This window comes from Fukomys damarensis, unplaced genomic scaffold (genome assembly GCF_012274545.1).
Source record: "Fukomys damarensis isolate Sample0158 unplaced genomic scaffold, DMR_v1.0_HiC HiC_scaffold_39, whole genome shotgun sequence".
Lineage (NCBI taxonomy): Eukaryota > Metazoa > Chordata > Mammalia > Rodentia > Bathyergidae > Fukomys > Fukomys damarensis.
Window position 1 is genome coordinate 66,078,748 of NW_022900951.1, and position 15,697 is coordinate 66,094,444.

Consider the following 15,697-nt stretch of genomic DNA (forward strand, 5'->3'; position numbering starts at 1 on the left):
ATAGTGGGTGACCTCAATATTCTACTGACACAAATACACAGATGATCTCAACAAAAAAATCAACAACAAAATCACAGAACTGAACCAAGTTTTTGAACAAATGGACTTAGTAGATGTCTACAAATTGTTCCAACTTAGAAAATCAGAATATACAGGTCATTCTCCAAAATGGACCACATGCTAGCTCATAGAACAAGATTAAGTAAATGCAAAGGAATTGAAGTTATTCCCTTTATATTATCAGATGATAGTCAAATTAAACTGGAGATCAATAACATAAGAAATCACAAGAATTTCAGAAACACGTGGAAATTGCAAAACACTCTGCTGAAAAATGAATGCGTCACAGAGAAAATTAAAGAAGAAATTATACAGTTTCTATAATTAAATGATAATGTCAATACAACATACAGGAATCTATGGGGCATAGTGAAAGCAGTTCTATGAAGGATATTCATAGCAGTAAATGCCCATACTAGGAAAACTAAGAGAGCTGAAATAATCAATGTAATGCTTAACCTTAAGCTCCTAGAAAAACAATAGCAAGACTAACCAAAAGCTAGTACATAGGAGGAAATCATGAAGAACGGAGCAGAAATTAAATCAATGGAGTGTAAGAGGATGATACAAAAAATCAATGAATTGAAGAGTTGGTTTTTCAAAAGAATAAATAAAATTGATAAAACCTTAGCCAAACTTATCATAAAGGAAAGGAAAGGCTCAGATCGATGCAATTAGGAATGAAAATGTTGAAGTCACAACAGATCCAGCAAAAATCCAGAAGATCATCAATACCTATTTTAAAAACCTGTACTTTAAATAAAATGGAAAATACAGAAGTAATGGACAGATTCCTAGATACATATGAATTTTTCAAAATTGAATGAAGAAGATATAAAAAGTCTAAACACCCCAAATACATTGAGGGAAATTGAAATGTGATTAAAACATTACCAACAAAGAAATAGCCAGGTCCTGATGGCTTCACTGCTGAATTCTACAAGACATTTAGAGAAGAACTATTGCCACTACTCTTTAAACATTTCAGTGCAATTGAAAGGGAAGCAATACTTCCAAATTCATTCCTGGAAGCAAGTATTAAGTTGATACCAAAACTAGGGTAAGATCCAACCAAGAAAGAGAATTACAATCCAATCTCCCTAATGAACATAGGTGTAAAAATCCTCAATAAGATACTGTCAAACAGAATACAGAAGATCATCAAGATCACCCCGACCAAGTCGGATTTATCCCAGTGATACAAGGATGGTTCAACATATGCAAATTAATAAATGTAATAAACTATATTAGCAGAGTAAAAGACAAAAAACATATGATCAACTCAATACAGGCAGAAAAAGCACTTGAAAAAATTCAACACCCATTTATGAACTGGAATTCCAATCCAAAATTGGACTAGATGGTCTTTGTCTCAACCTGATAAAGGCTATATATGAAAAATCAATAGTCAATATATACTAAATGGCCAAAAACTGCAAATCTTCTCTCTAAAATCAGGAACAAGACAAGGATGTCCACTATCATCATTCTTGTTTAATATAGTCCTAGAAACATTAGCCAGAGCAATTAGACAAGAGAAAGAAATGAAAGGAATAAAGATAGGAAAGTAAGAAGTTAAACTCTCACTATTTGCTGATGATATGATACTCTATGTAGAAGAAGCAAACAACTCTGCCAAAAGACTTCTAGACTTAATCGATAGATTCATTAGAGTAGCTGGATACAATGTCAAAACTCAAAAATCAATAGCATTCTTGCACCCACAGACTCACCAAGAGAGAAATTAGGGAAACAATTCCTTTCACAGTAACATCCAAAAGAAGAAATATCTAGGAATCAATCTAACAAAGGAGACAAAAGACCTCTACACTGAAAACTACAGCACTCTGAAATAAGTGATAGAAGAGGATATGAGAAAATAGAAAGCAGGAGCCAGGGGAAAAATGAGAACCAAGACCTGTCATGTAAAGGTACAAGATCCCAATAATGAATGTAACTGTACTGTATACCTAAAATGTACCAATAAACTCAATTTAAAAAAGAAAATAGAAAGATATCCCTTGCTCCTGGGCCAGAGGTATCAACAGTGAAAATGGCCATAGTACCAAAACTGCTATACAGATTTAATACAATCCCAATTGAAATCCCAGCAGTATATTTCACAGAACTTGAGAAAACAATCCAAAATTGCATTTGGAACCAGAAGAGACCTAGAATAGCAAAAGCCATTCTAGGCTATATTGACATGGCAGGGGGTATCAACCATTCCCAAATTGAAACTACAGTACAAAGCCACTGTGATAAAAACATCATGGTACTGGCAAAGAAACCAAACCTGGGGATCAATGGACTAGATTAGAAGATGCAGAAACAACACCAGACATACTCAGCTACCTCATCTTTGACAAAGGAGCCAACCATCCTCACTGGAGGAATGATAGCCTCTTTAATAAATTGTTTTGGAAAAACTGGCTTTTAACTTGCCAAAGATTAAAACTAGACCTATATGTTTCCCCATGCAGAAAACTAAAATCCAAGTGGATTAAAGATCTATATATCAAAGCAGAAACATTAAACAGTGGAAAATAAATTAGGTAGTTCTCTTGAAGACATTGGCATAGGAAAAGGCTTTATGAACAAATTCTCTGCAGCAGGAGAATTTGCACAGAGAATCAACACTGGAATCTGATTGTATTAAAAAATTTTTGCAGTGCAACAGAAACCACCTACAGAGCTAAGAGACAACCTACAATGTGGGAAAAAATTTTACCAGCTACTCCTCAGACATGTGATGACAATCTAGAATATATAAAGAACTCAAAAAAAATCAGACCCCCACCAAATACAAAGACCCTATACTTCCATTTTTTTCATTTCTAGTATTAATTCCATTCCTGTCTTTCCTTTCCTTTATTCCTCCTAATTCCCCTTCTCCTTTGCACCTTTTCTTCTTATTTCACATTATCTATTATACATTTAGGTCCTTATTTACACTTTCAGTCCTATGTACCCCACTTATCTGTATATCAAGTTCTTTTCCATTACTTCATTGAGCAGTTTTTTTTAATGTCTTCTACACTCTCTCCTGTTTCTTCATTGACCCCTAAAGGTCTTATGTTATTCTTCTTTGCATCATCTAGTAGCTGCTGGATTGATTTTTTTCTGGTCCCTTACTATGTTTAAGAATTTTTTCTTTTCCTGGACACTGATTGCAATCCTGTCTTCTACATATGAAATTCTGTCCTCACATTAGCTCATTCTGCAGGGGTAAACTTTCAATGGAGTTTTTAATCTCCTGGAAATCTGTTTGTATCTGTTTTATGGATTCATTTTTTTTCCTATGTTGGGATTCCATTATGTTCCTCAATTCTATTTTATATCTGTGTCTGCTTTAAATTTATTAATCATGTATTGCACTAACTATAGACACAATCTCTATTGTTATGTGAGAAATTATTTGTGATTTAATATTTCCAAACCCTCTTTTGTTGCCATTTCAGGGAGTCCAGGTGGTTGCATATAAAATTGTTCCATATCTTTGCCCTTTGTGGTTACCTTAATTGATCTGGAAGTCTGGTTTTGTGACTTGTTTACATGTCTTGTTTCAAAAGATGCAGCCTGCTTTCTCTTTATTGAGGAAATTTTTGGCTCACTCAGTGGTCTTCAATTCTCAACAAGCCACAGAGTGGGCTTTTCTCTGTTGCTCACTACTGCACCAATTCCTGGGTTTAGATTCATGGAATTTCTGGGTCCCTGTGTTGTACTGTTGTCAGGGTAGGTTTCTGGGTGGAGCCTGTGTACATTTGGGATGGTGTCTAAGTGTGCCTCTACCTACAGCCTGTTGCCTACATATCTATTGTCTGGGAGGCCTTAGGGTGAGGGCTGAGCACCCCAGTCACTGGTGTTTGGGTGGGCTTCTGGATAGGTTCTACCTGCACTTACTGGAATCGAGGTGGCCTCTGGCTGTTGCTTGTGCACCTGTACAGCTCTTTTCCTGGTGGGTCTTTGGCTGGGGATTGTGGGCCCAAATGGCAGGGCTTGGGATGGGTCCTTGGCTGAAAGGGCCTATAGCTGTGCCATTCTGTTCCACAGCAGCTTCTCCCTGGGATCTCTGGGCACTACCAATCATATCAGTGCAGGCCTCTTGATTCTGCAATTTTAAAGATGAAACTGTCTCACTATTTTAACTCACTGATAGCTTGTTTAAAACACTGTTATAAAAGTTATATGAAGAGTAAAGAAATAAGTTAAATTATCATTATCTGATGATGACACAGTCCTCTACATAAAAGACCCTAAACACTCCACTAAAAGAGTTAGAACAAATATCATAATTCAGTACTGTAGCAGGATACAGTCAACACAAAAAAAATCATTTGCACTTATCTACACCAATAACAAATTCATGGAGAGGGAAATTAGGGAAAAGATAGCTTCTACAATAGCATCAAGATAAATGAAATACTTAGGAATTACTCTAACCGAAGAAGTGCAATTTATGCAGTGAATATTATAGTACTCTGAAAATGGAGATTGAAGAGGTTATCAGAAACTAAAAGATATCCCCTGTTTCTGGATGAGGTGAACCAACATAAAGTGGACATACTTACAAAATTGCTCTATATAGTTTTAGTGTAATCCCAATGAAAATGTAAGCAACATTCCCAACATAACTGCAGAAAACAATCTTGAAATTCATATGGAACCAGAAAAGGCCTAAAATAACAAATCAGTTCTGGGCAACAAGGGCAAAGAAGGAGGCATCACAAGCCCAGATTTCAAGTTACACTACAAGGCTACAGTGATAAAAAAAACACAGCATGGTATTGATTAAAAAACCAGACTAATGGATCAACAGAACAGAACAGAAGATACAGAAACTGTAGGCACATGCAGCTATCTTATCTCTGACAAAATGACCAAATCCCTTTGCTGCAAAGAAAATATTCTCTTTAATAAATGGCACTAGGTAAAACCAGCTATCCATACACTGAAGATTGACCCTAGATCCATATCTCTCACCATTGACCAAATTAAAATATGAATGGGCACATATCTAAACATTAGAATACAAACACTTAATATGCTGGAAGACAAAGTAGGTATAACTCTTGAAGACATAGGTGTAGGCAGAGAATTTCTGAACAAAACCCCAGTTACACAAGAAATAGTACCAAGAATCAAGAAATGGGATAATATCAAATTAAAGGAAAGCACATAGCAAAGGAAACCACTAACCACATGAAGAAACAACCTAAAAATTAGAAAACATTTTTGCCAGCTACTCTTCAGACAAAGCACTAATATTTAGAATATATGAAGAACCCCAAAATTAGACACCCCAAATATAAAGACCCAATGTGAAAAATGGGCATCTGAAATGAATAGACATTTCTCAGATGAAGAAATACAAACAGCCAAAAATACATGAAAAAATGTTCAACATCTCTGGCCTTTTGAGAAATGGAAAATAAAACAATACTTAGATTCCATCTCACTCCTGAAAAAAAAATGGCTACCTTCAAGTAAACAATCAATAACAAATGCTGAAAAAAAAATAACAAATGCTGGTGAGGCTGTGGGGAGAAAGGAACACTTCTCTATTGTTGATGGGACTGTAAACTTATACAATCACTATGAAAATCAGTATAGAGATTCCTCAAAAAATCAAAGTAGAAATTCCATTTAACCCAGCTATTCCCTTCCTAGATATCATCCCCAAATTGTTAAGGACATCATACTATACCCATGTTTGTGGCAGCACAATTCATAAAGGTCAAATGCTGAAACAGCCTATATGACCATTAAGAGATAAATGGATGAAAGATGAGTAATTTATACACAATGAAGTACAATTCTGCCAATAAAAAGATAAATGAGCCATCTGTAGAAAAATAGATGCCCCTTGGGACTATAATGTTAACTGAAGTAACTCAAACACATAAATTTAATTATTGGAAAATTCCTCTTTTATGAAATATTCTATATATAAAGTATGAAATAAAAAATAAAGAGAAAGAAAAAAGTTACTGTAATCCAGCGCAATGTATCTAAAAATGTACCTTGACTTAGTAGAATTGTCTTACATGTTTTAAATGTTCTTTGGCTTAATAAGCTGGTTTTCAATCTGTATACATGCTAATTAACTAAATGAATCTGATTCTGGAAAAATAAAAAGGGGTAGAGGGATGGAGAAAAAAGAAGGTAATTAAAATGTGTTATGTACATGCACCAATCATCTAAAGTGAATGTAATCAATATATACTGCAAACATGTACTAAAAAAAGTTAAATATATATATAAATCAGTAACCCCTCCATAAAAGAAATGAACTACAGGAACGTGTTCCACAATGAATGAGGTGGCAAAGGGACTAAGAAAAGGAAATTATGAGTTAATAATGAGAGAATGATACAAAAAAAGGAATATATACAGTTTTTATTTTTGAATTACATGTCAGAAAAGCTGAAGAAATAAAAATATTTTAGGTATACTCCCAAAAGTTTTAAAGACACTATACCACAGTGATATATGCCTACACATGTTTATAGCGGTTCAACTCGTAACAGCTAACTATGCCCAACAGAAGATGAATGGATAAAGAATATGTACTATTTAGACACAACAGAGTATTACTCTGAAATAAAGAAAGATAAACTTGAGTCATTTGTAGGAAAATGGATACACTTTGAGACCATAATGTTAATTAACTGGTGTAACTCAGACACACAATCTTAACTAATTCATGGTTACTCTTATATGAAAAGCTTAATATATGTAAAGTATTAAAGAAAGAGAGAGATAATTGGGAAAAAGAGAGACAGAAAAAATATATTTTATTTTTTGTAAGAAAAGATATTTATTATTTACACCACTGAAATAGTCTTGTAAGAACAATATACACCATGTTTATTTAGAAGGATTGATTCCTTTGAAATATAACTGTAGAAAGCAATACTGTCAACACAAAATTGTGGTCACATTACATATATGCAGGCATAAGCATTGCAAATAATATATAATATTTTTAATCTTATAGCTAATATTTTCACTGACACAGAATTAGCACTTAAGATATAGCAGGAACAGAACAAAAATCACTCTGTTTATGCTTTTTATGGTTGAATCAGTGATATGTCTCATTTTAAATTTTATTGTGTTTAACTGTTTTTATGTCAAGTTTTAGGCAGAAGTGCTTCTAGTTAGCCAGCAAACAGAAGTGGACTCTTGTTCCTTCGTATTATTCCTCAGTCTTTTGTTTTATATTTCTCATAATATAACATTGCTGTATCACAACTGGCATTCTCTGGTTTTACTTAAAGCACACACGTACACACACACACACACACACACATCAAACTGAGACAGCTCAGAATTTAGAGATGGAACTAGTGGAGTAGAAAAATTTTGTCTGTGCCACAGGAATAAAAAAATATTGGTAATTTTAAGCATAACAAGCTCAGTTCTTTACTCAAAAACTTGTTTGCTTTGAAAGGAAAACCCCTAATTTCAAGATAGGTTTGGTTTAGATTTAGGAAGTTGATAACATGAGACAAAAACACAAGATATAATTTGTTTCTAAAGTCATAAAATAATACTGGTGAGTATGCATTTTTCCTTCCTTTTTTCGTGGAAAAATGCCACTGTAATCAACTCAAGAGAAAATATTTTTCAAGAATAACAGTATATTCATATAGGGGGAAAAGGATTTTTAAAAAGCATATTGCTATTATCTTCAAAAAATATAAAATTAAATTTACAAAAGCTGGAAGACCAAGAATAAGCAGTCTGGTATTTGCTTCAGTGTCCAGAACCATCTTGATTTCTAGCTTAAAAGCAAAAAGAACATGGATCTCAAGTATCTGCAGTAACTGCCAGGATAACTTGTAGCTATTGTCCTTGCTGCTTTGAGAGATACCTTTCCCAGTATTTGTGATTTAGCTCCAAAAAGTCATCTAATTTTGCTATCTCTTTAAGGTATTGAGTTAGCTTTAAAAGTTTTTTGTCTTTATCTCGATTTAGGTCTCCTTTCATAAAAGGCCTTTAGTCCATTCTGTGGGTTCATTAAAAAATTTTTTCCAATGTCATCAAACATAATGGTGATTTTCTTGCTGTAAAATTCAGAAAACTTTCCCCAAATAATACTGAGCAGCTTTACATCTATCAGTCTTCTCCTTGGAGTATGTACTGTTATCATAGCAGCACTGTCCAACATGAAGGAAATCTTATAATTTGCATTTGTACTCACTCCCAGCTCTTTCATTTTAGTTTCAATCCACTTCATGTTTGTTGCAGACCAAATAACAATGTCATAATTTTCACATGAAGACGTTAGAAATTCATGAAGATATGGCCACATTAATTCTAGCCCAGTTTCTTCACAGGACCTATGGTCAAACAATGTATAATCAACATCTAGTACCAACAGCTTTTCTCCTTCCCCGTGAGGATTCAGTATTTCCACTTTGTACCCTTTGACTCTGCAAGAAATTTTCAACAGATTTTCTTCCCTGTTTTCTACTTCAACTACTTCATTTTGAATGTCAAAGTCATTAACTACATCATCGTCAGGAGGTAGACCTAAGACATCTTCCAAGCTCTCCACAAGAGTTCCCATCATCATGATTTTAATACTTGGCTTCAGTTTGAGAGCTTCAAGCCTAGCATCATTTTCTGCAGGTTTGTCTTTCACTTTGAGTCCAAGTAATTTCTGGCATTCTGGCAGCGCTCCAGTAGGGGTCTTGAGAAACTGAGATCTAGCACAGTGTCATCCTGTGAAAGTGTGTTCATTGCATATCCCTGTCCACCCCAGTTTACAAAGATGGGGAGAGCCATTCTAGAAGCATAGGAAGAGGCAGCTTTCTTTCAGAAAAAAACACCTGGAGTGTGGCGGAACCAGCGGCAGCAGACGCCAAAAAAATTATATTTTACTCCAGCATAGAAAATATATTTAAAAGTGTACCTTGACTTAGTACATTTGTTTTACATGTTTTATATGTTCTTTAACCAATTACTCTGGTTTGTAATCTGTATATATTATAATACATAAATAAATGAATCTTATGCTGGAAAAATAAAAGGAGATGATGGATGGATAAAAAGAAGGAGTAGGAATGTATTATGTACACTTTCCACTTCCCTATAGTAAATGTAATTATTATGTGCTGCAAACATGTAATAATAAAAGTTTTTTAAAAGTCTGATTGTTTGTTGTTTTTGCTCTCAAGAGCTTCAAACAATCCCTTTTTTTTTATTTATTTATTTATTTTTGAGACAGGGTCTCACTATGTAGTTAAAACTGACCTGGAGCTCACTATGTAGCCCAGGCTGGTCTCGAACTCACAATGATCCTCTTGCCTCAGCCTCCCGAGTGCTGGGATTACAGGCGTGCACCATCATGCCCGGTATGAATGTGCTGTATAAACAGGTGTGCGGATTAAGGCAATAGATTGAACTGCCAGAAGTGAAACAAAATATATAGCTCGATTATTTAAATAAAACACATATTAAATATTTAAAAATAATAGGCAAAATTCTCCGCACTGAATATCAAAAACTCTTTTCCTTAAAATTAGAGTTTTTTTGTGATGTCATATAATGATGAAAGTGTGACTATATATGTCGATTTAATGAAATGTCCCATATTTGGCACATAGTAGATATACAACAATTTTTTTTAGTTTTGGAACAGGGGAATGAATGTGAGTCCTTGTTGCAAGGCAGGCAGCGGAACCACTGAGCTAAATCCCCGACCCCTACAACAACTATTTTTTTAATATACTAGAATGCAATTTGATATTTTCATTTTTATTTTAACAAACTTTCTGTTGAATGCCAGAACTTGACAGGTATTTGTTTTGCTAACTTTATTTTTATTTTACAATAACTGAAAGAAGCCTTCATATTTCACCACTGGATCCTACCCTAACCTCCTTTCCTTTACCTCCCACCCTTTTCCTTCTGTGTAGTCTGCTATTTTCACATCTGATAGTGATTGTAACTTTCATTGTGCATTATAAGACAACAGATAATCTGACAGTAAATGTCGAGTTTCTTTCAGATTTCCTTCCCTTATTACCCCTGTTATCATTTTTAGTATGAGATAACCCACAAAGTATGTGAAGCTAATACTTGATTGGAAGAGCTAAAACTCTATTGTCCAATGCAGTAACGACTAATATTGAACAAATTAAAATTAAATGCAATTAAAATTGAGTTCCCAGGTCTCATTAGCCACATTTTACCTGCTTAATAGCCATATATAAATATAGACTATACCAACATCAAATGAAGTTCTATTGCACTGCCCTGCTCTAGAAACCCTTCCAGCCCTTTACCATTTCTTCAGTTTAAAAAAGATTCAGATTCCAATCCAATTTTCTTGGGTGTAAAGTCAAGGGTAAACACAAAGTGTGCAGTAGTAATTCGTTAATTGCGTGTGTAAGATAAGATCTCAGTAAATTGATTAAGTGCAGGTGGGTGGAATGTGACAGAACCATTGTTCTAAGTGGTTCTACTTGATAATTTTGGGAAAGTGAAACAGGTTCAACATTTCATGAAAGCCTTTGGCTCTGATTTAAACATGTGTTTGGCATGAACATTAATAATTAACATTTATAAAGCATTTTTACACAATCATTAAATTTAGTTAAAAGTCAATAAAGAGAAGGGGTAAATAATTGATTTGGAATATTTACATTATAACATTATTAGTAGTATTACTATTATCATTATTATTATTATTACTTTGGTTTTTGTTAGGTTCTAGCTATGCAGTTCAGTCTGACATTTCACTCACTTCGTAGCCCAGGCTGATGTTGACCTCACAGTGATCTGGCTGCCTCAGCCTCCCAAGTGCTAGCAATACAGATATGGGCCTCCATTCCCTAATGTACAATCATATTTTTAAAATTTGTCATTAATGTATGTTTCATATCTTCCCTAATGTGAGTTATAAGAGCTGAATATTAGCATGGGCACTGAAAACTGAAATAAATTGGAGATTCAAATTTACCTAGACTGGTAATTCATATTTTCATAATAGATTTTTTACATTTTAGAAAATATTTCACTTCGTTTTTGTTCATATATCTCACAAGACAGTATTGACATAGGGAGGACAATTTACTCAAGGTTCTTTTCTGTCTACATTTCATTAGCTTAAGTCAGATGCCACCTGCTGCTTCAATCTCTTCCTTGCAGGAAAGAGGAAGCTTCTTAACATTTGCTTTATATACTGTGAATCTGACAACATTGATTTTATGCTTGATATAGAACCTATGGTTTTGCACATTATAGGCATGCTCTCTACCCCTGGGCTATAACCCTAGACCTATTTGTCTGCTTTTGATACTTCTTAGTAGATTCACAATTTCAACAGGGATAGAAGTTGAATCTAATTTATATTTTTTATTTCCTTTCATGATAACCACTGTTAACATTTTTAACAACATATTTAACAAGGCATGTCTTTCCATAAGGCTATGAAAATCATTTGGGTTCCTATTAGTGAATAAAGATCGGAATAAATTTTTCTGAGCAGCTGCTTCTTTATTTACCAACAGGACTGTACCTTAACTTAAAAATTTATATTTAATTATCTTTAAAATTTTTTATTTAACCTATAAAACTAGGTTGTAGAAATCAACAATCTATTTGTATGTCATGTCATTTTGATCATTTTCCTAGTTTCTCATTTTTTATGGCTGAGTAGCACTCCATTTTATAGAAAAAAGCACATCTTCTTTATCCATTCTCAAACTGAGGAGCAAATGGGCTGTCTCCAAGTTTTAGCTATTAAAAACTGTGCTGCTATAAACATGGGTGCACATATATTTCTGTGGTATGATTCTTTTAATTCTTTTGGAAAGATACCCAGCAGAAGGATGGCTGGGTCAAATGGAACCTCTAATCCTAGTTCTTTGAGGTATCTCCATATTGATTTTCATAGTGGTTGCACCAGTCTGCACTCCCACCAACAATGGAGAAGGTTTCCTTTTTCCCCACAACCCTGCCAATATTTGTTATTGTTTGATTTCTTGATAGCAGCCATTCTTTGTGGGGTGAGGTTGAATCTTAGAGTTGTTTTCATCTACATCTCTCCAATGACCAGTGATTTTTTTTCATATATTTATTTGCTGCTTTTACTTCTTTTTCTGAGAAATGTCTGTTCATTTCAGATGCCATTTTTGAATTGGGTCTTCATATTTGGGGGCCTGATTCATTTGAGTTCTTTATATATTCTAGATAATAGTGAGGATTGGGGCCAAGAATGGGACAGCCCTTTTGGATCCTTCATGAGATCGCATAACCAAGCTGGGAAAGATGTTGTCAGGGTAAAGTTTTAATGGTGGTGTTAGAAAAGCTACATAATATAGAATACTGGAGTTGAGGCATTTATATGCTGTTTCTTTCACAGATAAAAAACAAACTGGGAAGAAGGCACTGACAACTGTCAAGGGTTAGATTAGCCTGGCAAGGGGGCGGTGTAGAGGTAATGAGTGGGGGTAAAAAGATATAAACATCTAACAATCTGAGATATTGACAGAAAGATAGTAGAGGGTGGTATTAAATAGGTGTTGTAGCCCTGGAGACTGAGTTATCTGGTTTACTACTTGGAGATCTATTCCTTTATAGTGAGGTGGAGTGATGGACCTCAAAAGTCTGTCACTAGTGCCTGTTTATTGACTGCCTCTTTTGGTTATTTTTTTCGGCTGTGTGTTTAAAACCAAATTAAAGTGAGACCTGTGTTAATTAATATGAACCTTTTGCTATCTGTCAAGGTAAGTTTAGTCTTTTTAGGCATTATTTTGGAACCATGCATAGAGCCTCTCAGCTTAGTGTCAGCTGTTAGGATGGGTCATGGCCTCGCTTGACCCTGGTGCTTTTAGTAAAAGCATGGAAGATTGTTTGGTGATGCTCCTTTAGCACAGATTACATTTGTCCTCTGGTGTCCAGAAATCTCTCTGTTCAGGAGGTTGGGTTACTTCCCAAAGATGTAGGATGTTGTAGAAAAGGTTCCTTCATACCTTGGATCTTTGATGACCTTGGAGGGCCAAAGCCAAAATATTGGTGATATTCTTAGCCCAGTTACCTTTTAGTGTTGGTCTCTGCACTTTGGTGGTTGAACACCCAAAAGAGAAGATCAGTGATATTAGTAGTAAAGTAGGAGATTAACTATCATAATTTATCTAGATAGCAAATACACTGGAATTTAAAATATAGTTAGAGGGCTATTATTTTATCAATCGTGGTTGTTTAAGTAGTCGATTTTCTGTAGAATATTAACAGAAAAACTTATAATCAGGAGCCACACATAATGAAATATTTTAGCATGAAAATCATGATGACATCTTGGTGACAAACTTAGATGTATATTATAGTATAAAATAACCATTTTTAAATGTATTTATCTTTTTAAAAATATATAAAACACAAACCCAGGAAACTTCCTTAAGTTATTAACTTTTGATACGGTAACATCTAAGGAAAGTGTATGGGCCTACAAATGTACCTGTAACCATAAGTAGGTGGAGCAGAAGAGAAGGGGAATACCTGAATCAAAAGGTTATTTTAATAAACAATATGTTGGAAGACCTGCATGTTCAAACAACATGAATACATTTTGTATACCAGAAAAGTAGCAATAATAATTATTATAATTATATGAAATCTCATGTCCTATAATATAGCTTGGTATCAAAAGGATCTTCTTTTTTTTAATAATTCCTTGTTTTTTATACAGAAAATATTGTATTTTGAAGATAACCATCATAAACATGTTACAATAACGTATTTAGATCTCAGTTCTTTGATGATAACCAATGTAAACATTTTTAACAACATATTTAACAAGGCATGTCTTTCCATAAGGCTATGAAAATCATTTGGGCTCCTATTAGTGAATAAAGATGAGAATAAATTTTTCTGAGCAGCTGCTTCTTTATTTACCAACAGGACTGTATCTAAACTTAAAAATTTATATTTAATTTTCTTTAAAATTTTTTATTTAACCTATAAAACTAGGTTGTAGAAATCAACAATCTTCTTGTATGTCATGTCATTTTGATCAAAAATAAATTGGATAAACACTTTTAAACATTTAGACATAGACAAACATATAAAACAATTTAAACTAGAGTGCACTCAGATTGTTTTGGCCAATTGAATTATAAAATCTTTTAGTTATGACTAGTCAAAGCTTTTGCAGGTCAAAATTAACAGAGATCTCTTGCAATTAGGATGAGGAGTAAAAGTGCTTTATAACAGTAGCATAATCTTGTGTTGTAATTATTGTCAGAAGTCTGTTAGCAGAAAGTACAGAAAAGGTCAAATTAATCTATAATTATGATTTAAGAATTTGTAATATAAAAGAAATATTTTAAACACAGCAATTAAGCATCTAGAAAACAAACACCATCAGACATTATTTTAAATTGAAGACAAATGGTACATTTTTGTCATTTAGCTAGAGGAGGGAATGATAAATTTTTTTAAGGTGGATGTAGGGTTAGAGGGTGAGGAGAAGACAGATGGTGTTGGAAAGGATCATAAAAATATCATGCCAGGTTAGCCTGTAGGAATGGATAATGTATTGAAACTCACAAACAAATGAGGCCGAATTAACTGTGAAACAACCCAGTCTTTTGTCTATCTGTGAAAGGTTGGACAAAGAAAAGGGAACATGAACCCTGGCCACGCCTTCAGCTCCTACCACTTTACAAAAGGGGGGAAGAGATGTAAGATGGTGGAGGTGATGGGGGAATCACAAGATGGCTCAGGGGGAGTGTCTGAGTCACAAGTTGGAGGTTTACAAGATGGGGGTGGAGAGGAGGGAGCATGTGGAAGATTAGGGTCACAAAATGGAGGTTTGCAATATGGTGACAGAGAGGAGGAAGGTGAGGTAGAGACAAGAGGGGAGTGGGAGGAGAGGAGGAGGCTGGAGGAGGAGGGGAAGGGGTGGGGTTGGTTTTTGAGATGGGGGGCAGCTTGATCAATCTGGTCTGAAGAGTTGAAACAAAGAGCAGTGGAAGCAGAGATATCCTGAATCACTAAAAGTTTGGGGAAGGTAGGCTGCTTTTTAGTCAGACAGCAAAGAGAGAACTGGCTGCAGAGATAAGAAAAGCCCTGAAAATATGGAATCTCCGACCATTTTTCTTGGCACTCACAAAAGTTATATAGGTCCTGAATTAGACCTGGTTCAAGGCAACCATTTGGTGGCGAGGGATTTTGATTGTCTAGCTGGTACTGGGACCAAATTTGAGTGGATAAGCAAATTAGCTGCTTGGGTTTTAGATCAAGACCCTCCAGATTTTTGAGTAAGCATCCGAGGGGAGAGTCTGCAGGTATGGAAGAGCCAGAGCCCATGGTTTCAAAGATGAGACACTACAGGTGAGGTCTAAGTCCCAAGATATCTCTTAAGACTTGGAAGTCAACGTCCCTATTTCTGAATCACAAATCCAGAAATGAGGACCCAAGCTCCCTATGGAAATGTTTCTACATGGGGGGGGTCCAACACTAGAGGGCCATACCACCTTCCTGAGGTGCCCCAGGAGATAGGTGGGAGACAAACCGGGCAAGTCCCAGACTTGTTCCGGGGTGCCTCCCCACACCAGACATGAAGGCCCGGTACCTGGCCTTCACATCTTACCCTCATCTCTTTTCACTGGCCACCAGA

At 35.0% G+C, this 15,697-nt stretch overlaps 1 pseudogene; it reads right to left on the bottom strand.

The window, feature by feature from the left end:
• Window positions 1-7,911: 7,911 nt before the first annotated feature.
• Window positions 7,912-8,856, bottom strand: LOC104854368 (annotated as a pseudogene).
• Between the last annotated feature and the right edge of the window lie 6,841 nt (window positions 8,857-15,697).